Genomic DNA, 26,955 nt, shown 5'->3' with positions numbered 1-26,955 from the left:
ATAGCCTGCGTTGCTGGAGTCTCCCCGTGGATGTACGTCAGGGACGGCACCTGCTGTGGACCACCCTCAGACCCCTCCATCTTCGTCCGTTCCTGGGTGAGGTAATTTTGCAGCTCACGATGTACAAGAGGTACAATCGGCTCTGCCAGTAGGGGGCCTCCGCCTCCGTAGCGCAGCGGTAACGTTACCACCTCCCACGCAATGCGGCCCGAGTTCGATTCCAGGCTGGGGATTGGGTGTTGCGTGTTCTTCATCATCATTTTCATTATCATAGACACGCAAGTCGCCGAAATGGCATCAACTAAAAGAAGACGGCGGTGAACCCCCAAGGGGATATCCCGGCCTGTAAATGCCATACGATCATTTCAGTAGGGGTCCTGGTGGTAGGAGGCATCCAAGTCCTTTCGTCAGTGAAGGCAAAGACGTGGTGATAGCAGCCGTCGACAGCAGCGCGCCGCAGAGTCCCGGTTTCTCTCTTCAGGCTTTCAGTTCGGTTATTTGTCCAACGTCGGTATGATGAAAATCACTCTTGCCTACGAAATCATGTTGTTACTAATCTGTGCGTGGTCAGTGGAATGATGTTGTGCTCATTTTTGCGTGAGGTCACTCTCCTGTATCAGCAACTTGCCCATCCAGCTCGTGTTGGTGAGCGTCAGTTAGCTCTACGGTGTGTCCATGTTACGTGCAATATCTTGGCTGTTCTTTCTTGTTGGCATTACATTTTAAATATTGCGTACCAGCCTGCTGTGGCATCAGCTCTGACGTTCATGCCAGCCAGTGAAAACTTATGTTTTCATACCCGCCCGGTTATCATTTTGTGAAGCAACACCTACAACGGTTAATACAAGAGAGAGAGAGAGAAAAATCCGCGTCTCGTGATGGGATTGTTCGCTCGGCACAACAACGATACGGATATGCTCAGACAATTCCAGTGGCAGAAACTAGAAGAGTAGCATTGTGCACGTCCCACACATGTGTCTGCTGTAGTTTTACAGAATATCCAGAGAAGCAAAGAAGTAATTTCGTATAATTTTTAATTTATTAATTACGTGGCCCTATTTGTTTTTTAAATTCCAGAAAATTGTACAAAGTTTTCAAGAGAAGTTCAGAAAATTTAATTTTGGAAAAATGATGGCAATAACGTCAACTGAAACTGTACGAACGTGTTAGATAATCTACAAAATACAAGAGTTACTATGTGGTTCCACTTAAATACGCTGTTATGTTCTTTCACTGAACAATGCACAAAACTAACTCGTTTCAAACTTAGGAAACGACAAACGACTAACTAACGGTTGCCAACAATGACATAAACTTTTCTACATTCTTAATAGTAAGTAAACAGATTTGGTTGTATAATAACCTTTACTTCTCTGGATGCGCGGGAAAACTACTGCAGATACGCGCCTGGGACATGTATTATTAGATTCACCAGACCAATAACAACAAAATAAATTGAAATAGTGCATTACGTTAACCTCGTACAGTTTTGCGATGGCGTCATATTAGCGAAGTTGCTACATTTCAGGCAAAATATTTTATTAGCCGTAACTCCGTAACTAAACATTTGCGAACCTATGTTTACATGAACTTTTTTCTTTAGTTTTACTTGTAGAATAACATATTAAAATACTTGCATATCTTCGTGAATCACCCTGTATGTCTCGCAAAATGACCACGACGACAAAATCAGATTAATTATAGCTCATTTACAGCTATACCGTCTATTATTCTTCCCATGCCTTATTCGTGACTATAGTATGGTAGAGAAGGAATGTAACATGGAAGAGAGGGAAAGAATATCGTACCACAAACCGCGGAGCACAAAATGGTTCGGGGAAACTAATGTGAGAGAATGGATGTAAGCAGAGACAATCGCCACCGAGAGCTACGCAGTCATATTTACGTTCTTACCAGCTGACAAACCAGGCATTGAAGAATTATTCATTTTGTTAATGTTCTATTAGAAACGTATGGTTTCTGTATGGGGGGGGGGGGGGGGGCAGCTACTTCGCCTGTCTATAAAGCGATATTGTAAATTACATCTCAACCCCTTTTAACAGCTCTATAGACGGCTACTGTTTTTGCATACAGCCGTTTGCGCTTCCCAACGTCTTACTAGCGAAGAATAAACGAATTAAAACTTTATGCAGGATAATTACTTTTTCTCACGTATCTCAGTGTTTATGACGTCGTATCTCTTAAACTATGTGTTGTACAATGATATATTTGTGTAGCTACACTCAGCGGCATAGATACATGGATTAAAACATCCATTGTCTTACTTTCATTAGTGTGTAGTATCGACTATGTAGACATTTTTAAATGGTTGTACGGTATAGTTCATAAAATGAGCATCCTTGGCTTGTAGTTAACAGAACCGGAACAGACTCTAGTGACTGTGGACCCTACCGCATCTGAAACATTTTTCTACACGGATTTTACCTAACGGCAGCATTGTGGACGGGCATCCGTGTCGGAGCGCTTACTTTCCCGCATTTTTCAGCTCTGAACCAGCAATCGTAAATTTTTTCCTCCTGCAAGACGAAGTGCTGGTTTATTTGGTAGCAATAAATCGTCGACTCCTGTCGCGCAAAACAGATAACAACTTTGCGTCATCCTTTTTATTCGAGTTATATGTCTCCAGCCAGCCGCCTTCTCTTGACAAAAGTAAAGCCACAGCAAATGGGTGCGAAGTTTGTCATAGCTAATGATACTCAGAGGGTGACCAACGACGGAGTGTGTAAGACCTTCCCACGATACCTTTATATATCCTGTAAGATGTTCGAAAAGCGAATTAAACAGTGCAATACTCTAAGAAAACACACATTTATGGACATACCCTTAAGAAACGGTTGTCATCCGTATTTCACTCGATTTGATTTACGTACGCAGCTGTGTGTAAAATCAAAATGAGGAATGTTTTGAGTTAAAGCCTCTTGAAAAGTGTGGTTGTCACAGACCGAGAAAAAAATTTTGTGTGACTAGTGTGGGAAAAGAAACGTGTTACGTTTATGAAGCAACATTTCAACATTTGCTTGAAATAATTTAAAAAGACGACTGCAAAACTATATCTGAGTAACCCACTCTCTTCTTCACAGCAACAATTTACTCAGTTGCATAAAAGAGGGATATTCGTTCCCTGTGGAGAAACCTATCAAATACGGACATAATTTAAGGAAGTTAGTATGTCCTTGTCTTCATCCAGTTGTTTTCTTTATCTTCCATCGTTCCTCAATTGTGATGGTCAATCTTTTTAAATACAGTCTGGTTTTGTTGATCATTTATACTGTTATTCACTGTCTTTCCAGAGATTTCAGCGATTTTTCCCAACACAGCTTGTAGGATAATCGAACTGAAACTGTTTTAAGTTGCTATAACCAAAATACAGACAGAAGTACGAGATTTGTAAACTGAACTCCCATTGAACGTCCAGTGGCTGGTGAAATCCTTCTCTAGAATACTCTATACATTACTGTCTACAGTTATAAGCACGAATGTTCTCCTGCAAATTTTCTGATGACACCTACCAACCTGCAAACAGGTCGTAGCCCCTATATTTTCCAATTTAGCAGACAATTTTATGTACCCCTATATTTCATATAAGGATGTGAAGTATACAATACATTCAAAAGCAACTATTCCAAATCAAGAACTTTGTGTCTGGAACTACACTTAGTTCTCCCGCTGTGCACTATTCTGGTTGTGAGATGGTAACTGTTGTGCTTGTGGAAATACGAGTATTTGAAGTGGTTGATATCACATCGCAATGGTGATCTGAGATTTTCTGCCTCTTTCCGAATCTATGGATGAAAAATTCGAGACTGTTCTAGGAAGTTCACGAGGTTTGACGAATATTCTTGAATCTAAATGAATGTTTCAAATGTTCTAGAACATTCTCGAATGTGCTAGAATACAACTTAGAAACACCACATCTCGCAATGATCAACACCCCGACAAAACCGTCTTAACCGATTAACCGGACAGCGTATTAAAGACAGAAGATCAACTCATCGAAATAGTCCATCCGCTTATTACAGAGAAAACAGAAGCGAAAACATTAATCGGAAAAGAAGGTAAATCCATATTCACGTCACAAATAGCACTCATTTCAATGAACTTGCCATTTAGTTTTAAAAGTCTTAATTTCATTTAACATTAGCGTACAGAATTTTTATCAGTAAAGAACAGGGGCAGGCTTCCCATTGATGTGGAGTGAATTTATATGAATCGTGTTTCTCGCACAGACAAGTACACGTACATGGTCCACAGATCACTTGAACGACCATTTTATCGAGACGATGTGGAGCGAGTCAGTTTACAGGATATGTGTACATGATTAGCGTTAACATTAATGGACACACAATTATTTTTAGTCCTACTCAATACTTTTATTATTTTTTTGGTTTGACTACTACAAAGTTTATTCGTCTTGTATTCGAAAATATACTTTATAAGAAGTTATAGTCTATTGTACTAATGAAAATGAAAAATGTACAAATTTACAAAAGTATTTTATTTCATTTGAAACGAGATGATTACTTCCACATTTTTTGTCACATTCAGAAAAGAAACTGAAAAATATGACCAAGTGAAGCTAGTCCTTTCTAGCTAGTAAAAACCTAACTGGTCTAAAACCGTTTCTACATAAAAATAGGAACTTAAAATATGATATTCGATGATAAATTGATAAATATGATATTCGATGATAAATTGGAAAACTCTTTCGATGAAGCATCGGATATTGACAAAAGGGCAAACGTTCGCAAGACACGTTGCATAATATCATGTGATTGTGTATTACGGGTTCTTACATTAAACAGGAGTTTTCGACTGAAATCGCTCACAGCTCTGTAGTCCTGCTCTTGAAGCTGCATCACATTATGGAGCAACATAAAGAAAACTTTCAAAATATAAGGATGCAGAGTGTCGCTGTGAGAATACTGAATAAAACATTTTCGGGTCTACAGCCGCATCAAGTGATTAAAACTATAGAAAAATTGATTTTAATCACTGAACGTGGTTGGGAACCGGAGAACTTGAATATTCAGCTACGAAAATGGTCGTGTTTCCACTGAAGACTAAATCTCGCCTTTAATTAAGTGATCCTCTGTTTTATGTGAAAGAGAACTGATAGTTGCATAGTAATCTCAAGTATTTAACGTTTTCATCTTATACTTTGCAACTGTACTTTATACGCTACGTATTGAGATGTTCATATTATCTACAAACAAAGCGAACGTAGCATCTCGTAATGATATTGATGAAATGTTAATATCCACGTGAATAGGTAATTATTGACGGTATGTTAAAACTGTCTTTGCAGCTACAAGAGTACGAGAGTAGTTACAAAGGCGGATTTAAAATACTTTCAATTATTATACAGCAATTACGGAAAATATGGCCACACAAGTGAAAAATTACATGAAAAATTAATGAGCCTACAGCTAATAGGACGACAAGAACTAATTCCAGTATAAATTGCGGACACGACCCTTATCAGTACATAACTTTATTACAACCAAGTCGTAACCAACGTGAACACAAAGAAAAAGAATCAAAAATTACGCCTATAATACAACGAGGGGCGGTTAATAAGTAGTGCAACTCATATTTTTTTCTGAGAGCAGCTTGGTTTTACTCGGGATTAAAGTACATCACATCTTTCTCCACTCTTTTGGCTACAAAACCCTATGTATTTCAAAATAATCACCGTTCAATGCGACTGCCTTACACCACCTTACTGGGAGGGCCTTTATGCCCGCAGATACTTCACTATTGGTCAACATTGGAGGCAACATCTTGTTGCATCAATAACCTGCCCATCATCCATGTACTGCTTCCCGCGGAGTGCATCCTTCATTGCGCCAAAAACCTTCATTGCGCCAAACAGTGTGTCCTTCATGGCGCTTTATGATCTTCTGTTAAGCAGCAAGAAACTCAGCGGGCACACACCTCTGAGTAATCCAACTGGTGGACAAGTTTGTCATCACTACCAACAGAGACGCCCAGATGTGGAGCGAGGTGTTTCATTGTGATCCATCGATCACCTCGAATGAGAGTGTCCCTGCAGTTGTCACAGCTGTGTGCTCCTGGCCGGCACGCGGGAGATCGCACAGGTCTGCGCCAACTTGTTGCGATGATGACAGTCGCCTCGTCCAAAGACTCACCATGTTTTTCTTCACTGTCAAGTCACCTTAAGCATTCTGCAAGCTCCAGTGAATATCTGTGACGCACGGGTTTTCCGTCAAAAGAAACTCACTGACAGCTCTCTGCTTGTGACGCATCTCCGTTACAGTTGCCATTTTGAAGGTAGCTGTTACGGCGCCACCTATTTGAACTTCATGAATCTATAGGGGGTAAAGCGGGAATATTGCAGTATTTCCCACGCGATGTTACGCATTTTTCAACTGAAATTGGCCGAGAAAAAAAAGTGTGTTTGATTACTTCTCGTAAACACTCTGTGCTACATCAGCGATCCATCTTTCGCCTCTTGCGACAGCTACTTGCACTATAACTGATGTCACCAAACCAGCCCTTTTCCCTTTATGAAGCCGGGCGCTTCCAAAATATTGGGTTGCATAACCTATCAGTCAGCGTTAATGACGATAGGCTGGGGGATGTGTGTCGTGGCAGCAACTGAGGAACAGTGTGGGGCTCTAGAGGCTCCAGTGTCACTTGGCGTTGTAGGCTCTGCGCACGTCGGTGCAAAATTGACAACTGGCAACGGTGCTGCGGAGGCTGCTCCTTGAAGAGGCAAACACACTTCAGTCGCTCTGTGGAGACTGTTTCGTCCTGCCGTTCTGGTCAGTCTTGAAGGTGTTATCTTTAGACTGTAGGGGTGTAATGGGGCGCTTGATATCACCTCCTGGCCAGACATATGATACTGTAAGTGGATCTCTGGGGATGAAAACCTTTCTCTCTACACGCTTGACTAGTGGGCTTGCATGCAAACGTCTCATCTGGTAGCTGAACTACAGTACTAAATCTGTCACTGTTCCTGGGGCTGTCGGCTGAGGTGATGCTGGTACAATGAGTTCACCTGGCACACACAACTGCTTTCTGCGGGTGAACATGGCAGAGTCTCCTTTACTGGTGTGCACAGTACTAATGGTACCGGCGGCGAGGAGTCTGTCCACGTTGATGAGCAACGCGTCAGTGCCGCAATGCGGCCTCTCCACCAGTCCATCACTGATGTGAAGATTGTTCAGCTGCATAGTTTAAGAAGCTTATCAAACAGCTATGACTAGCACTGGCAGCTGCGGTCAATCATTATGGTTTGAGGAACGCCGAATCTCGGAAATCATGTGGGCAACACTGTCTTTTCAGCCATCTCTGCGATGGTGTCTGGTGTAGCTTCACGCTACCTCGTAAAACTATCTATAATCCGTTCCTGATAAGAATAAACCTGATGTAAACATTTCACTATGTATTCTTCCGCGTCTGCTAGAACCTCATTTGATTTCCGTTTCATGTGGGACTGCAGCCAAGCTGTCTTGAGTACTGTCAAGTACGATAATAAGGGAACGTTTTGTGCTGTACGTTACGCGCACATCTACTTAGCGATAATACGGGACAACAGCTTTACCGGCGCATTCAACTTGGACAGCACTGGCCACTCAGCTGGTACAGCTAGCTTGCAGTGACGTGTGGCCAAAGAGACGAGCAGAGGAGCAATACAGCTTCGAATGTCATTTAATTTTTAAGCAGAATGAAATAACACACTGCAAATCTCCCATAATACGTTCCTTAGACAACTAGACGAAAACCGCAGCACGTTATCATTTTTAGCTAATGTACTATTGTAATTAAAAACAAGAATGATGAAATTCCTCACTTAACCACAGCGTAATTTTTCTGTATAAGCTGTGTTTAATGTGAGAAAGTATGGAAGGATTTCACCATATAGTTAAATATTGAAGCTACTGAAGTTATTACTTACAGCCAACAGCCTGGTAATCTCTTAGCTCCTTCCTTTTCCGAATCCGAGAAATATATTTCAGTTTTGGAAGTGTCACTTTGCTACGTTGATAACGGGCCTATCAACAACATAATCCACGAAGCCAACCAGGTGCAGCATTTTCTCTTCTTCTTTTATGACGAACCGTTCTATATCCCTCCAGCATTCGGCAGTGACGTGTGAAAAAGCTGCGTGCGTTAGTTCCAGTACTTCTGGCAGCGTAACGGTCTTGTTACTTCTCGGGCCTAATCCAGCAGCTTGGCTCCAGATCAGTTCTGTTGGAATCATATTGTAATGGTACAGAAGCAAATGTAGAAATGCAGCATTTGTATGATGTGCTCGCTGCTGTGAGAATGGTTGTTTCTCATGTTTCTATGATACTTACCGACCTCTGTGGTATAAAACGATGGACATAGTCCAAATAAAGAGGATTCGGTTTTTTATTTTTGCCTTGAAATTAAATTATGTATTCTTAATTTAAAAAACTTTTATGAACAGTCTTTCATAAAACATCGATAATGTTAGGATTTGTATTTGAAGTGGAAACAGGAATTTTGCGTCCAATATATAAATATAAACAAGACGACATGCATTATTCATAAAAATAATTACGAGATGTAGGTACTTCAAATTGAACCAGAAAAAATGATAATACGGAGAAATGAACCATCGCACGTACACTCGCAATGGAATCAAAGTCAAATACGCTTCGAAGTGCGATACACATCCAATTTTCGGCTATTTATGACTGTTTTATATACAGGCTGGGGGAACTTCAAAGCCGAATATCTCCAAACATTTATAAAAAACATTAAGAACAGCGTATTTCTCGGCACTTATTAACCGCTTTCCCCGCGTGTGTTTCACTACGGAACAGAAAGCAGTCTCAGCCATTATTACGTATATTGCGCATTAACACCGCGACAATCACAGCACAACGCTGCGTGGGCTGTGACTGTACACGATTTATGAAATAAAAAAAAGTAGCTAAAGCGTGATTAAGAAAAACGTTGATGGCTGTTACTACATTTGAATATCTTAAAGTTTCATTTAACCTAACGTAGTAATAAGATGTGTAATACATGAGTAGTGTCTACTTCCAAGAGCCTAACTACACCAGTGTACGTGTGCTACGCCTTCTGACCAATCATCGCGTTTGTGTCTGCTTACGTCAGGTTTATTCTTATGATGAATGGATTGTAGCGCTGTAACTGTAAAGCGGTGACATCATTATAGGGTGACGGTCCTCCAGTGTCCAGATACGTGTGTGTGAAACTCTTGCTTTCGGCGTTGGATATTGCGCAACCGGCGTGAAGGCATGTTGGCCAGCTTTGCTTCGCTGACGACTGAGACAGGCGTAAGTTCAGCCTCTAGATTCGTCGGCCCCACCACATGGCTTGCCACTAATCTTGCTGCTGCTCGGATGTCCGGATTAGCAAGGGCATGTAACGCACGGAAAACTATGTGTCGAAATTCTGTGAGGATGTACAGGCGTTGTTTGTTCTGGAGTGTGTCATAGCAGATACTCTTCGAACAATATACGCAGGGCAGTATGTTCACTTTGGAGTAAGTTGTGCAGCACCGCGTCCTCTTGTTGCTTGGCCGCCTGTAGATTGGAGCAGTTTCGTGAGCGGCAATCTGCGACAGTGTTGTTTGTGTCTGAAATGTTACGCACATCGGTTGTAAATTGGGCAATATATTCCGCCTGTGTTCACTGCCGCAGTGATAGCGATTTGTGGTCAGTGAAAACTGTAAAATATCTTCCTTACACTGAGGATCGAGAAAGTTTAAGGGCTGCATGGATCGTCTACAGCCGGCAAAACCATTTCTTCTGGTGTGGCGTGTTTTGTGAGTAAAAAGCGAGCGGTTGCCATAAACCATCCACTCTTTGTGGCACTGCTGCAATGATTTCGTTTTGGCTTATGTCCGTCATTAGAGACAATCGGAACCTAACGCGTGGGTGAGCCAGTCATACAATTTGAGTCAAACATTGCTTAATTTTAGGAAATGACGCTTCATTCACCCAGGTCCAAGCTACCTTTCGATTATCGGTTGTATGCTTGCCTGAGAGCAGTGCGGAAGTGCGGTAGGTGGTTCCTACTGACTTGCCAGCCCTGGAAGGTATCGGCTATCGGCGGTAGCAGTTTAAGACTCCCAGAAATCTGCCGAATCCTCTGTAGGTTGTCGACAGAGGCAAATCTTACACTGCTGTCAGACGTCCAGGTGGTGACAGGCTGGCTGATCAGACTATCTCTGCACCTCTCGTTTGCCAAAAACACTCTTTGCGGTATTAATCACTATGCCACACTTCTGTAAGCGCTGAAATAACTGCCACGGGTGAATCACACGCTGCTCATCTGTAGATAAAAATGAGTCTGTACTGCGTTTCTCAATCCAAAACGCATTACTTTATACTGGAGAAGGCCAAAACGCGTTATTATAGCGGCTTTTTTGGACGTCCTCCAGTAGCACCAGAATTTACAAAAATGCGCTGATCGCACTAAACACCTAAGTATGAGCCATGTCACTATTAAAGTCAGCCACGTGAGGCGCAGAGTAACGATCGGGAGTTGTGTAAGCACTGAGTGGCGTCTAATACCAGTACAATAGTGAGGAGTTATCATTTTAGAGTATTATGTGAAGTGAGGACTGCCAGGGACAATCTGATATAGTCAGGATCATGTGAGTCAAACACACAGGTGGTTTCTACATTGTTGTATAGACACAGTTGATTCCTCACTTACCAGCAAATATAACATGGTTGACAGATTCTGACTGCGACTCACTGTAAATAAACGACAGTTGGCTAAATCAACCAACAGATGAAAATGAGAAAAAAATCCGCACTGATTGTAGGGTCGGTGACACTGGCAGTAATAACTGTCCAAGTTGGCTCAAACTGAAGAGACAAATCCAATGCCATTGGCTGTTCACCATAAGTTTCAATACACGAATTATTCGCTAGGCTGAGTGTGACGAATACAACTTGGGATAAACACTCAGTGCAGACCCCGAATCTACAAGAAAATTTTTACTGGAGTGCGAACAACATGAATAACCTCTGTGATTGCTGTACTGTATTTCCGTGCTGCCTTTCATCGTCCAGTTGTGGATGCCCGCATTATTGATGACGAATGTCGGCGTCCTCTAGCGTACGTCTAGGGCATTCGAGCAACAGCAGGGACCGGTGCACTGGCGAGTTGTATCTCATAAATAACTGTGATATTAACACCTTGGTAGTTGTCGTATCAAATCTATGCCGACCATCTTCCTGGTACTCGGTCTGCCATTCAGGTGTTTGCTAATAGCAGCGTCGGAAATTGCGCTGCTGTGCTGACAGCTTCACGATCAGGCCTGCGATCTGATCTTCTAATAGTACCACTATTTCCTCCTGCGCTGGCACATCTGCAAGTGTTCGGTGCTTGTGGTGATATTTATTGCTTCAAAGCTCGGTCCGTGACCGTGTCAGCCACATCTCAATTTTAGCACCTACTGGCACTTCAGACAGGTCGTTCGCTAGTGCATCAGTCTTCTTTCCAAACGCCTCTAACAACAAATCCTGATGTGTTGCCATGGTTACATTAATACCAACAGGTAACTCACGAAACCACGGCATGTACACTGCTCAAGTAGCACATCAGGGATAACTACTCTACTGAACATTAAAATTGCTACATCAACAAGAACTGCATGTGACAAACAGGTATTCATTGGACCGATACATTACACTAGAACTGACATGTGATTACATTTTCACGCAATTTGGGTCCAGAGAGCCTGAGAAATCAGTACCCAGAACAACCACCTCTGGCCATAATAACGGCCTTGATACACCTGGGCATTGAGTCAAACAGAGCTTGGATGGCGTGTATAGGTACAGCTGCCCATGCAGCTTCAACACGATACCACAGTTCATCAAGAGTAGTGACTGGCGTATTGTGACGAGCCAGTTGCTCGGCCATCATTGACCAGACGTTTCCAATTGGTGAGATATCTGGAGAATGTGCTGGCCAGGGCAGCACTCGAACATTTTTTGTATCCAGAAAGGCCCATAGAGGACCTGCAACTGCGGTCATTCATTATCGTGCTGAATTTTAGGGTTTCGCAGGGATCGAATTAAGGGTGGAACCACGGGTCGTAACACATCTGAAATGTAACGTCCACTGTTCAAAGTGCCGTCAATGCGAACAAGAGGTGACCGAGACGTGTAACCAATGGCACCCCATACCATCACGCCGGGTGATACGCCAGTATGGCGATGACGAATACACGCTACCAATATGCGTTCACCGCGATGTCGCCAAACACGGAAGCTACCAGCATGATGCTGTAAACAGAACCTGGATTCATCTGAAAAAATGACGTTTTGACATTCGGGCTTCCAGGTTCGTCGTTGAGTACACCATCGCAGGCGCTCCTGTCTGTGATGCAGCGTCAAGGGTAACCGCAACCATGGTCTCCGAGCTGATAGTCCATGCTGCTGCAAACGCCGTCGAACTGTTTGTGCAGATGGTTGTTGTCATGCGAACGTCCCCATCTGTTGACTCAGGGATCGAGACGTGGCTGCACAATCCGTTACAGCCATGCGTATAATATGCCTGTCATCTCGACTGCTAGTGATACGAGGCCGCTGGGATCCAGCACGGCGTTCCGTATCTCCTGAACCCACCGATTCCATATTCTGCTAACTGTCAATGGATCTCGACTAACGCGAGCAGAAATGTCGCGATACGATAAACCGCAATCGCGATAGGCTACGATCCGACGGAAACGTGTTGGTACGCATTTCTCCTCCTCATACGAAGCATCACAACAACGTTTCACCAGGCAACGCTGGTCAACTGCTTTTTGTGTATGAGAAATCGGTTGGAACCTTTCCTCATGTCAGCACGTTGTAGGTGTCGCCAACGGCGCCAACCTTGTGTGAATGCTCTCAAAAGCGAATCATTTGCATATCACAGCATCTTCTTCCTGTCGGTTAAATTTCGCGTCGGTAGCACGTCAGCTTCGTGGTGTAGCAAATTTTAATGGCCAGTAGTGTAAAACACTCAAAGCTCTCATCAATTCGGGATCGGTAGAAGCACCTCCTTTAGTAACGCGTAGGACTGTGGTAGACTGTCTTCTATTTCTTCTATCGCTCCTTCAAAATGTGCAACCACGATTACGTACTTGTCGTCGTTAGTACACACTCCGTGTGGCTGAAACATGCACTCTATGTGAGCGAACAACGCCTGTGGGCGAACAGACGAGAATGGCGGAAGTCTGACATGACCAAAGCGGGTCGTGGAATACACGTCTTGTCGATTTATGTCTGTGGCCGCCCGTTGCAGCGTAGCTGGGGACGTGGTTTGCTCCACTTCAGTTTCTGGCAATTGCATTGTCATGTTCCTCATTATGACGAAAAGAAAATATATCTCAGTCCCGAATCCCGCCGGGCTTATCTCCATGGGTAATTTGACGACAGGGAATAATTCCCGTATCAATTCCGGACGTGACGAGTACTCAACACTTAAAATTATTACACACCATTTCGCAGCCAACGTAAATACAGAGAGTAATAATCGAACCTCTACACTGATAAGAAATACTTTTTGGTAAACCAGATATTCATCTTTTGTTACTTACACAGTAACTGATGTCACCACGAGGCTACGGTAGAACCTTGCTCAACACCAAATGTAATTAATTTCCAGTCAGATGAAGACTGACAGAGGTTGTGAATTTCTGCAGTTAAATGCCTTTGACAAATCAAGGAATATACCAGTAGTCTCTATTATGCACACAATATATGTAAATAGCTTTGTCAGTACTGGAACCTTTTAAAAATGCGTTACTTTGCCAACACATTTTTTGTAAGTAGATTATTAAGAAGCTCCTTTATCGTACCTTTCTCAATTTTTGTTTCAGAATGTTAGCAGAAATAAAACTTGGTGGAAGTTTGATAACCCTTCTTTATCTCTTACGCAGTAGCTTAACTTCATTCTGATTCAGCCTACTGATGAACATATCAGTGATAAGTAATTGGTTACAAACTTTACTTAAGTGGTTACTAAAGCTGAAAGAATACTTTTAATTAACAGGTTGATATTTTATCATTACTGTTGGGATTGTTTGGCTGTAGAGGAATTATGGCCATAGCCATATCACTGCAGTTACTTGTAAATGCAGTTCTCTGGTATTCCAGGCCTGCATTAATCAAGCCTGAGAGCATCATAATTTCAGGGACAGGTAAAAATTGCTTGTTAAAGAGGTTTTCCACACTACATACCGCAGTCCCGTCGCATCACTGACTCTTAAAACTATCTGATCATTGTGTTTTATATTATCTCTGTTATTTTGCGTAATTTAATCATCCTCTTCTCATACTTCATTTGAAACAATTTGTTATTTTATTTTATTTTATTTTCACGTCTAGTGTGTGTTGTTTGCGGGAGGAGACCAAACAGCGTAGTTATCAGTCTCATCTGAGTAGGGAAGGATGGGAAAGGAAGTCGGCCGTGCTCTTTCAAAGCAACCATCCCGGCATTTGCCTGGAGGGATTTAGGAAAATCACGGAAAACCTAAATCAGCATGGCCGGACGCGGTATTGAACCGTCGTCCTCCCGAATGCGAGTCCAGTGTGCTAACCACTGCGCCACCTCGCTCGGTTCACGTCTAGTGTTGTAGGACCAAATTGAGGAGCAAATCTCCAAGGTCATGGATTGTGTCAGTACATGACATCACAACATAAAAGTAATAACAGATAAAAATAAAATGTTTATGAACACGATAAAAGTCCAGCCACAAGTTTAAGTAACCACAATCAACAATACAATAAGAATCAGCCTCATGTTTCGAGGAACTCCTCGACAGAAGAGAAGGAGCGACCCATGAGGAAACTCTTCAGTTTCGATTTGAATGCGCGTATATTACTGCTAAGATTTTTGAATTCTAGTTGTAGCTTATTGAAACTAGATGCAGCAGTATACTGCACACCTTTCTGCACAAGAGTTAAGGAAGTCCGATCCAAATGCAGGTTGTTTTTCTGCCGAGTATTAACTGAGTGAAAGCTGCTTATTCTTGGGAATAAGCTAATATTGTTAACAATAAATGACTGTAAGAAATATATATATATTGAGAGGCGAATGTCAAAATACCCAGACTGGTGGACAGGTGTCGACAAGAGGTTCTTGAACTTACACCACTTGTTGCTGGAACCGCCTATTTCTGAGCCAAAAATATCCTTTCAGAATGGGAAGAGTTACCCCAAAATATAATGCCATGCGACATAAGCGAATGAAAATAAGCAAAGCAGACCAATTTTCGTGTCGAACAATCACTCACTTCAGATACTGAACTGTTCAGTTTCACTAAATCATATGCCCATTCTGTGAAATTAAAATGTCAGGTTTCGCTGGCTTGAATTTTTCAGTACCTTGCAATGAGTCTTGTAATGTGCTACAGCATCAGCACTAGTGCGACTCCTGATTGGTGAACTGTCATATGAGAAAACTTTTCTGAGTTTTGTAATGTAGTACAGTTCAATCTCAATCTGAACTAATTTTGAAGGAAAACACTTTTCATGTAGGGTGAGGGTTTTATCAATGTGTCATATTTTTCAATGGTGATACTAGCAGTGTAAACATCTTTTCAGTCCATGTCTTAGAGTATTTTTTCTAAATTATTCTGTTCTTTATTTCTTTACTACCCTATATTTTCAGACGTTGTATCGAAGCACTAACGAACATAAGTGAGATTTGAATGAAGATTACAAGACATATTAGGAACTAGCATAGAAAGGAACAATAATGTAGGTCGCTTTCCTGCTAAGCACTAATCCCTCTCTCACTATACACTGATCTATAATATAATTTTGTTCCTTGTATCTTACTATAAATAGTTTTCGAACAGTCGCCTAAACTAATTTGAAATTTTAGAATCGGAGTTAAACTAAAACATTATGTTACCGATCACAATAAACTCTTATTGGATGCTTTTTTAAGATAATCTACGTTGAAATCACCATCAAAACCGGTTTTTTGTCTTTTAATTTGGTCATTATTATCTTAAATGTGATTTATGAAATGGTTAGAACGTCCTACAGCTACACAGTTGCTATTTTGAAGGCTCTCTTATGGTATTTAGCTTCTGCAAAACTTGTTTCCTAATCCTGATCTGAGAAAAATGTTCTTGAATCTATGGCATCCCTAGAAAATCTACCTTCCTCCACGTCTATACCACTAAGTTACACAAATGTAAAAAAAAAGAAAAGGAAAGAACCAAGCAATCACAGCAAGCCGAAGATTTTCCATTTATTCTATACAACAAAAATTAACAGACAATCATACACAGGAAAAATTCATTCACAAAATAGAGGCCAATACGTGACTATATTTAAACAAATGGGGATTTGCTCAAATTTTCTGAACCAGAACAATTCCAATTTTTTTATCTTTCACAAAAATTTCCTAGGTAATAAAACCATAAAGCATATTTAGGTGTACTCGAACAAAAAAGCAATTAAATGTAATTGTTTTACTGTAAAGAAAACAATAACAATAACTGCACATAAAACCCGACTTTCGGATCATTAAACTTTTTACGTTTTATTTTTACTATTTATTACACTTACTTATTTTATAGGTGGTTTCGATGCATCTCGGCAGCTACATTACTACCAGTCATATGTTCTAATTTCAGTCCAGTTCGATATCATCAAAACGGCGTGTATGAAATGAAAACGACGTGGTAATTTTGATCGATAGTTCTCTCCTAATGAAAAGACAAATGTAAAACAGCTTTTACCAAAGAGAAATCTGTGGCATCATAAGAGAAAACTTGTGTCCCGCTTTAGGTCTCAGCATCGAAGTTATGGAACTTCTGCAGCTACTCTCTCAAAGCGAAAAGCAAGCGTTCTGCTCATCGTAAATATGCCGGGTGCAGTATGCGTAATATGTCAAGCCCTACATTGCCAGACAAGTTCATCTGTATGACAAACATGCACACATTACGTCGCCTTAATTTCATTGAATACTAATGCTGGCGTCATCCCCGGATTTCCGAACATAAAATTATTCCGGTTAATTAATCATGATAACCTGTAAATAAATCACGAAATGCGAGTAAATCCGCAGGTTTTAATTGCTGCTGCTGCTATTTATTAACACACCACAAAATGGAAAACATCAATTAATCTTTTCCCGTACTAATCCAGCAGCTAGTCTGCCAACTAGACAAAAAATTTAAATTCGTTCCTTCTCTGATAGTCGGTACTAGCTGTCAGTGTAATTTGCAGCACATCAACAGGGAAACTAATTTCCTAGCACGTTTCTCAACTAGTATTACTCCGTCTGTGCTGTAGGGAGAATTTCATTAAAAACATCCTAAACTCCTGAAGCTAAGCTGTAATTTCTCTATCGAATATTTCAAGTTGGCTCTGGTGATTATTACTGCTTTGCGCACAATAAAAAATTAAGCTCAACGTTTCACGTCTAGTCAGCGACAGGGCCATTAGAGATGGAGCGTAATGTATAGTTTAAGGTTGCAGATTGAAATCAAGCGTGTTCTGTTAAGAGTAACGTGATAGAGATTCACTTTAGCCGACGTAGCGAAACCAACAAAAACCATACGGTATTTGAACACTTCTCCTACCAAGTAATGGACATTTCTAGCCTAGTGAAAAGACATATGAGAAATTTACTGTCTGTTGATATGACAGAAAACCCTAAGAAGTATTGTTCTGATGTTAAATCAGTAAACGGAACCATTTGTCCATGCACTCTGTGACCGTAACGGCATTTAAGCAGATGACGAAACTTACAACGAAAGGCCAAAATACCCAATTGCTTCTTCCGAAACTGTTTCAAACAGAAAGATTGTGTTATAAAGCCTGCTTTAAACCGTCGCACGAACGACAAAATGGCCAATATCGAAGTAAGTGGCGACGGGATAGGGAAGCAACAGAAATTGCTCAACAGACCAATGGGCCTGACAGGATGGCAATACAAGTCTACACGGAGTATGCGAAAGAACGTGACCCTCCCCCACCCCCCCCCCCACCCCCTTTTTCTAGCAGCAAGGTACCCTAGGTGTCTGCAGGAGAAAAAGCACAAGCCATTCCCGTTTTGAAGAAGGGTCGAGAACAGAGGTCTTTATCTTTGACGTTGATCGATTGAATAATTTTGGAACATGTTAAATGTCCGCGTATTACGGTATTTCAGGAGACCGAAAAACTCCTATATACTAGTTTCAATTAATTTGAAGCAACAGTTGCAAAATACATGTTTGCTCAACTTTCACCATGCTTTCAACGTTCTTAAAACCATCTTCTTCAGAAGATTACAACATTATGTGTGGAACGAAGATAGTAACATTATAATAAGCAAAATTACAGGAAATTATGTTTTAAGCATACTCAAGTAAAATCACGTTGAGTCTGTCTAGTACATGTCATCCACTTAACCACCAGTTAAACTACATTATATATAACCACTGCTGTAGTTTTGCCCTAAAACTTTTTTAAAAAATGTCACATGTTTGACGAAGGATAGATAAAAAGTTTGTAACAATGATCGTGTGAAACACCGGCGGCCGGGTTATGACTTCCGGAAGGCGTTCGATACATTTGCGGACTGCCACTTAATGAACAAAATACGAGTATACGGAATGTCAGACCAATTGTGTGCATGGCCTGGAGAGTTTCTATCAAACAGAGCACACAATGTCATTCTGAACGGAGAGATGTCTTCAGGCACCAAAGTGGTGTGCCCAAGGGACGTGTCATAGGACCATTACTTTTTACAGTATGCATAAATGACGAAGCTGATAGCGTCGGAAGTTTCACGAGGCTTTTCGCGGATGATGTGTACAGAGAACTCACGCAGCTAGAAAACTGTAGTACATCAACAAAGAAATTATCTCACAAAACACTCGTTCGACAAAAGCTCCAACATTGCTCGTCAGCATTGGATCCGTACCAGAGAGGACTGATAGAGGAAATGTAGAAGGTCCATAGAAGAGCAGCGCGTTTCATTGCAGGTTAATTTAAAAAGCACGAAAGCGTCACAGAGAGCTCAACCAACTCTAGTGGCAAACGATTCAAGAGAGGCATTCTGCATCATGGTGTGGCTCACTCAAAGTTTCGAGAGCGTACGATCCTATAAGAGTCAACATACACACTCCAAGACAAAAAAAGGACGCACCATGAAGGAATTATCCGAATGGGACGGAAATCTCTGGACGTGAGGTACATATACAGACAAACAGATGATTACAGTTTCAGAATAATTCACCTGTCATAGGGGTTCATTTCGAAGCGGAACTCATCACTGTAGACTATACTACACCCGTCAGTGAGACGTGCCTGGATAGCGATGGGACGCCAAATTGATCGTCACCCGCCATACGGCCAGAAAACCAGGAGTGACGGCCTAGAGGGCCATTTGTTTCCCTGTGGTTGTCATCTGCGGCGTCCGTACAGAACAGTGGCGCGTCGATGATATGTTGCGCCCCGTTTTGTTGCGCCCCGTTTTGTTGCCCTTCATTGCAAGCCATCCTGGGCTTACATTTCAGCAAGATGATGCATCCCACCCACACATCCCGTCCACGGTGAGAGTTTCTACTGCTTGTATTCACGCATGCCAAGCCCTACCTTGGCCAGAAAGGTCGCCGGACCCCTCCCCACTTGAGAGCGTTTGAGAAAATCCAACTCTATCAGTCACTGTCAAGCTGAAGAACTGCTTTTAAAAGGGCTGGAGGTGGGCCAACTGTTTACTGACTTGCACAATTTGTGAAGATCTTGAACAAACCATCCAATTTTTCTGAAACTATAATCTTTTGTTGGACTGTACACGTATATTATATCTACTAATTTCCGTGCCATTCACTCATTCAAATAATTCCTTCATGGTGCGTCGTATATTGCTGTCTTCCTATGTATATCTCACGAACAGAGCATAAAGAAAAAATGAGAAACATTCGATCCAACACGGAGGCTTACCAACAATAGTTCTTCCCGCGAACTGTTCGCGACAGCGAATGGGAAGAGGGGAGTGACAGTGGAAGTACCCTTGGCCACACACTGCAAGATGACCGAGCAGTATAGAGATTAGATATGTTACTAAGAGAAATTTGGTTTTACGGACTTTACACTACGGAAGTTTTCCATCACTTGCATTTACCGCGAATTTCTTGCCCAGCGAAAAGTCGAAAGCGACTGGGAAAAGCTTAGGTAGCTTCTGTATAAGAAGGGTAAAAGAAGGGATCTGCAAAATCACAATCCAATAGTCTTAACATTGGTTGCAGCAGAATTCTTGAGAATAACCTAAGTATGAATATGAAACATTTCCTTGAGACAGAAAAGCTTCTCTCTACCTGTTAGCATGAGTTAAAGCATTGCCCATGCGACACTCAGCTTGCCCTTCTTTCATATGATAACCTGCGAATCATGAATGAAGGGCAGCAGTCATATTCCATATTCTTAGATTTCCGGAAAGTCTTTGACTCGGTGCCGCAATGAAGACTGCTAACGAAAGTCTGAGTATACGGTATGGGCTCCCACGTACGGGAGTAGCGAAGTACTTTTAAGTAACAGAAACCAGTACCTTTCCCCTGACGCCGAGTGTTCATCACACACAAGAGTATAGTCAGTAGTGTCCCAGGAAAATGTGATGAGTCCGCTCTTGTTCTCTGTATACATAAACAGTCTGACGGAGAGGCTCAGCAACAATCAGCGACTTTTTGCTGAAGACGCCGTGGTGTTTGGGAAGGTGTTGTCGTTGAGTGACTGTAGAACTATACAGGACGACATATACAAAATTTCTACTTGGTGTGATGAATGTCAGCTTGTTCTCAATGTAGAAAAATATATGCTAATGCAAATGAGTAAAAAAACAACCCTGAAATGTTAGAATCCAGTATTAATGGTGTGCTGCTGACTCAGTCACCTCGATTAAATATGTAGGCGTAGCTTTGTAAAGCGATATTAAATGAAACGTGCACATAGGGACGGTAGTATGGAAGGCAAGTAATGATCCACGATTTACTGGGAAATTTTAGTATAGTGTAACGGATCTACAGCGGAAACTGAGTGTAGAATACTAGTGTGACCTATTCTTAAGTACTGATCCAGTGTTTGAAATCCCCATCAAGTCGGATTAAAGGAAGACATCGAAGCAATTCAGAGGCGAGCTGCCAGATTTGTTATTGGTAGCTTCCATCAACGCTCGAGTATTACGGTTATGCTCCATTAACTAATATTGGAGTCCCCGGAAAGAGGAACACACTCATTTCGAAAATCAATGTTGAGAAAGTTTAGAAAATTGGCATTTGTGAACACTGAAAACGATTCTACTGCCACTAACGTACCTCTCACCTAAGAACAGTGAAGAAAAGATAATTTGGCTCTTTCGTAAGGGTGCAAAGAGTCATTCTCCCCTTGCTGTATTCGCATGAGGAAAAAGAATGAGAATGGCTAGTTGTGGTTTATTGTACCCTCCGCTGTGCACCATGTGTTGTGTTGCTGAGTCTGTATGTAGATGTAGCTTAGTAGTAAGGATATTTTCGTCCAGACATCCTGAATTAATTTTTTTGTGGTTTATATAAATCAACAAAAGAGGACTTCGTGACGGGTCACATCAAATCAATCAGAAGACTAACGACTAAAAAAAATTCACTTGAGTAACAAGTAAGAGTTCCGCGGAGTGTCTAGGAAAGAAATATTCCCAGGTTACTAATCACGTTGATTACTTATGTGTGAGTGAATGGAAGTGCTTCCGAAGAGGTGCAGTCAGACTGAGGTGCTTAAAATGAGAAGACATTGAAGCACTTTCTGTTACCAACTTGTGATAACCCCAACGCAGGTTTTTGTTTCTATTGTGAATCTGGTTTGGGAATACTCTCACTAAAACCGACAGATAAATGTCGGAAGAATCCTTATCACCAAAGTCGATTTTTCTCGCGGCTTGTTGCCGAAAACAAGGTTATATTCAATCTCTAACACATATAAACCATTTTAATATTGGTTTTAGGTTTTAGGGCATCGCTGATACGTGTTTTGTCGTACTTGAGAATGGTAAACGTGTTTTGATCGATCCCTTAACTTCGTCGATTCCAAAATGTAGCAGAATTTTTTTTTACGGAGTCTGATCGATGGCGGATCGAAAAAATGGCTCTGAGCACTATGCGACTAAACTTCTGAGGTCATCAGTCGCCTAGAACTAAGAACTACTTAAACCTAACTAACCTAAGGACATCACACACATCCATGCCCGAGGCAGGATTCGAACCTGCGACCGTAGGGGTCGCTCGGTTCCACACTGTAGCGCCTAGAACCGCACGGCCACTCCGGCCGGCCGATGGCGGATCGACTGCAATGTTTTATCATGAATGTTTCATCATAAACGTCCGAATGGCACATACTGAACTTATCGTTAAGGTAAGCAGTAACAAAAACGTAAAATGTCACTTTTAAATATGAAGTTACCTCTTTGGCGAATTCGTAGATCAATGGATTGTAAAACTCTGACCTTAGCTACCACAGGAGTTCCGTTTCAATTGATAATGGAGCTCAACTAGTAAGATTTTCTTGAATTTATAAACTGCATACAAAGTTTTTCATCCTGTTTATGACTGAAAAACGTCTCCAGGCTGCAGCATTACGATGGAGGAATAATTTAAAATACGTTAACAGAATTTTACAGTTTTATAGTATATAGTCTCTAGGCCATTTGAGAATAAACTTCAGCAAAGCACCAACACTAATGGTGAATTTCTCCGGAAATTCAGGAAATCATTAGCTTTGATGTTCATCAGGAAAAAAACAAAAATTGATATAGTATTTTTTACAGAATCTACCGCAAGCTCACGGTAACGCTGTTCATACTGATTAAAATTATATAGATTCAACCGTTCCAAAAACAAGGGAGAATCGAAGTTACCGAATCTGTCTTTTAATTACCGTATCACTGTGATCAAAGCTTTATAACAGATTGCCGTAAAGTTTTGTTTTCAACTCGAGTGCAGAATCATGCCCATTATGTAAGATACTGTTTCATCCACGAGACGGCCATATTGACTCTTTCACACGTTCTTTCAAGTCCGTGATGTTTGGTTTTCAACATTTCTTGGAATTCATTAACATTACACTTTAGCCTATGTCGTAAGCTCTAGTTTGCCGTACATTTAACGACATCTTGCATCGTGATATCAGATCCACGTGCAGCAGTATAGTCTTCTTTCTCCTGCTTACCTGGATCTATTATCTTCTTGAAAAGTGAAACCAGGTGACTCCGATATAAGGTTTTCACCAAACGAGATGCCTAACTTTAATGCATGGCAGGCACTTTGGGCAGTCCTTTCCTTATTTTCTCGTCTGGAGCCCGGATTGCTTAGTTTGACCTTGATAAAAGAGTATCAGGACCACAGAAAGCGAAGATAAAAGCTCTGCATCTTTTTTTATCTTTGACACACCTCGCGAAAGCACTGAATTCGGTAGAATGCAACAGTGACTTGACTGCAATACACTTAAATGTCAAATCGTAATTACATCGTACGATTGTGAGTTTAAAAAATCTCTAATCGGCTTGACCAAAAGCTGTGATACAGTGAAATACTGAGAACTCTTGTCAAATATTACATATACGAGGGTAAATCAATTATTATCTTCTATTTAGACATATTTTTGTTTATTTTGGTAGTATTGCCGTTTAACGTTGATGATGCATGCTTTCTTTATTTGTTGTTATATCTTTGCAATTTTCAAGATGCTAGGTTAGTTTCGTTATGGCTGCCGTGCTGTTGATCATGGCTGCTCCGCTGTCTATTTGCACCAAAGAAGAGTAACGTTCAGTGGTCCGTTTTTTGTGGTCGGAAGGCGTATCAGGGGCCGAACTTCATCGAAGACTTTCGGTACAGTACGGGAACAGTGTTTTGCCACAACGGAGTGTCTACGAATGGACTGAAAAATTCCGAACTGGTCGCACAAGCGTTAAGCACGATGAAAGGGCCAGACGACCGTTTACCGCCACAAATGAAGAAACCATTGAGCGTTCACGTGAAATGATTCTCTGAGACAGACGATTAACTATTGACGAAGTGGCATATCGTCTGCAAATCAGTCACGGTTGTGCCTACGAAATCATTCACAACAGGTTTCGCAAAGTTTGTGCAAGATGGGTCGCAAAACAACTCACACAGTTGCATAAACAATCGCGCTTGGACATCTGCAAAAATAATTTCGATCGCTGCAGTAACGAAGGTGACAACGTCTTAGACAGGATCATTACTGGTGAAGAAACATGGACCCATCAGTACGAGCCGGAGAGTAAGCGGCAGAGCATGGAATGGAAACACCCAAATTCGCCGTGCAAGAAAAAGTTCAAGACCCAACCGATCGCAGGAAAACTGATGCCACACACTGCTGGAACGCTCCAGAAACTCAAATTTGAGGTACTCGATGATCCTCCACATAGTCCCGATCTTGCCTCTTCTGACTATCACTTGTTTGGTTCATTCAAATAGGAATTAAGGGGCCGTCGATTTGCCTCGGAGAAAGCAGTGAAAGAAGCGGTGCATTCCTGGCTCGTAGCTCAACCGAAAAGGTTGTACAACGATGGACCAACTGCGTTGAAATGCAAGGAGACTATGTCGATAAATTATGTTCTTGTAAGTTTCCTATTTGATTACAACAAAATTTTGTAAGTACTTCGCGGATAATATTTGACTTACCCTCTTATTAGTTGCCTCATTCGCGATATTAAAAATTCCTTTTTCATTTCATTCATGAGCGTATTTCAGACAGAAGCAGCCAAGTCAAAAACTATTAACATAGTAAAATGTTCTAAACGGTGCTTCACCCTTTCGTCATATTCACTAATATAGCAGCTCAATATATTTTCGTTTATGCGGCTTTTCCATATTACGGTATCCCGACAGCCGGTTGTGGGTGTTTTAAAGCGGTATACTGAGATACCATATGCAAGACATTTAGTTATTATGTATGATCCAGCTGTAAATCCACCAAGTAGCATTACGTTCGTCTTCTCTTGGAAACACCGTGCAGCAAAACCGTGCAGAAATACACTCCTGGAAATTGAAATAAGAACACCGTGAATTCATTGTCCCAGGAAGGGGAAACTTTATTGACACATTCCTGGGGTCAGATACATCACATGATCACACTGACAGAACCACAGGCACATAGACACAGGCAACAGAGCATGCACAATGTCGGCACTAGTACAGTGTATATCCACCTTTCGCAGCAATGCAGGCTGCTATTCTCCCATGGAGACGATCGTAGAGATGCTGGATGTAGTCCTGTGGAACGGCTTGCCATGCCATTTCCACCTGGTGCCTCAGTTGGACCAGCGTTCGTGCTGGACGTGCAGACCGCGTAAGACGACGCTTCATCCAATCCCAAACATGCTCAATGGGGGACAGATCCGGAGATCTTGCTGGCCAGGGTAGTTGACTTACACCTTCTACAGCACGTTGGGTGGCACGGGATACATGCGGACGTGCATTGTCCTGTTGGAACAGCAAGTTCCCTTGCCGGTCTAGGAATGGTAGAACGATGGGTTCGATGACGGTTTGGATGTACCGTGCACTATTCAGTGTCCCCTCGACGATCACCAGTGGTGTACGGCCAGTGTAGGAGATCGCTCCCCACACCATGACGCCGGGTGTTGGCCCTGTGTGCCTCGGTCGTACGCAGTCCTGATTGTGGCGCTCACCTGCACGGCGCCAAACACGCATACGACCATCATTGGCACCAAGGCAGAAGCGACTCTCATCGCTGAAGACGACACGTCTCCATTCGTCACTCCATTCACGCCTGTCGCGACACCACTGGAGGCGGGCTGCACGATGTTGGGGCGTGAGCGGAAGACGGCCTAACGGTGTGCGGGACCGTAGCCCAGCTTCATGGAGACGGTTGCGAATGGTCCTCGCCGATACCCCAGGAGCAACAGTGTCCCTAATTTGCTGGGAAGTGGCGGTGCGATCCCCTACGGCACTGCGTAGGATCCTACGGTCTTGGCGTGCACCCGTGCGTCGCTGCGGTCCGGTCCCAGGTCGACGGGCACGTGCACCTTCCGCCGACCACTGGCGACAACATCGATGTACTGTGGAGACCTCACGCCCCACGTGTTGAGCAATTCGGCGGTACGTCGACCCGGCCTCCCACATGCCCATTATACGCCCTCGCTCAAAGTCCGTCAACTGCACATACGGTTCACGTCCACGCTGACGCGGCATGCTACCAGTGTTAAAGACTGCGATGGAGCTCCGTATGCCACGGCAAACTGGCTGACACTGACGGCGGCGGTGCACAAATGCTGCGCAGCTAGCGCCATTTGACGGCCAACACCGCGGTTCCTGGTGTGTCCGCTGTGCCGTGCGTGTGATCATTGCTTGTACAGCCCTTTCGCAGTGTCCGGAGCAAGTATGGTGGGTCTGACACCCCGGTGTCAATGTGTTCTTTTTTCCATTTCCAGGAGTGTATGTTCCACATTCATGCTGGCTCTACTCTGCTTGGACTTCCGTGATTTCACCGCTCAGTGGTACGAGACTTAACGAGCATGGTTGTTGACCTCCCCGCATACAGAAACGCGCCTGTGCGATTCATATTACAAATGGTAAGGGGAGATTGTATGTCCGATGCTACCAGTTATCAGACTTCTGGACCTATTCTCTTGGAACGTTTTTAAGACACCGGCTTCCAGTTTTCAATAACTGCTGACTGTCCTTTCTGAACTAGAGTTATTGCAAAACTTGCAGTACCGGGAGTGTTATGACATTCTTAAACACGTAACTCCGATGGCAGAATTTTTTAAATAAATGAACATAACTAAACAACACTGAATATTTATATTATTCTACTCATATATGTGTTGAATCTTGTTGTTGGCATGCTGTGAAAATTTCATGTTTCTGTCTTCAATACTTTTTGAGATAATGTGTCATTAAAAGCAGAAAGGGCAGTTCCGAGATACTGAATTTCAATGGTTTTGTTTATA

The sequence above is a fragment of the Schistocerca americana genome, chromosome 2, assembly GCF_021461395.2.
Source record: "Schistocerca americana isolate TAMUIC-IGC-003095 chromosome 2, iqSchAmer2.1, whole genome shotgun sequence".
In the NCBI taxonomy this organism is placed as follows: domain Eukaryota; kingdom Metazoa; phylum Arthropoda; class Insecta; order Orthoptera; family Acrididae; genus Schistocerca; species Schistocerca americana.
This window is presented reverse-complemented; position numbering follows the sequence as displayed.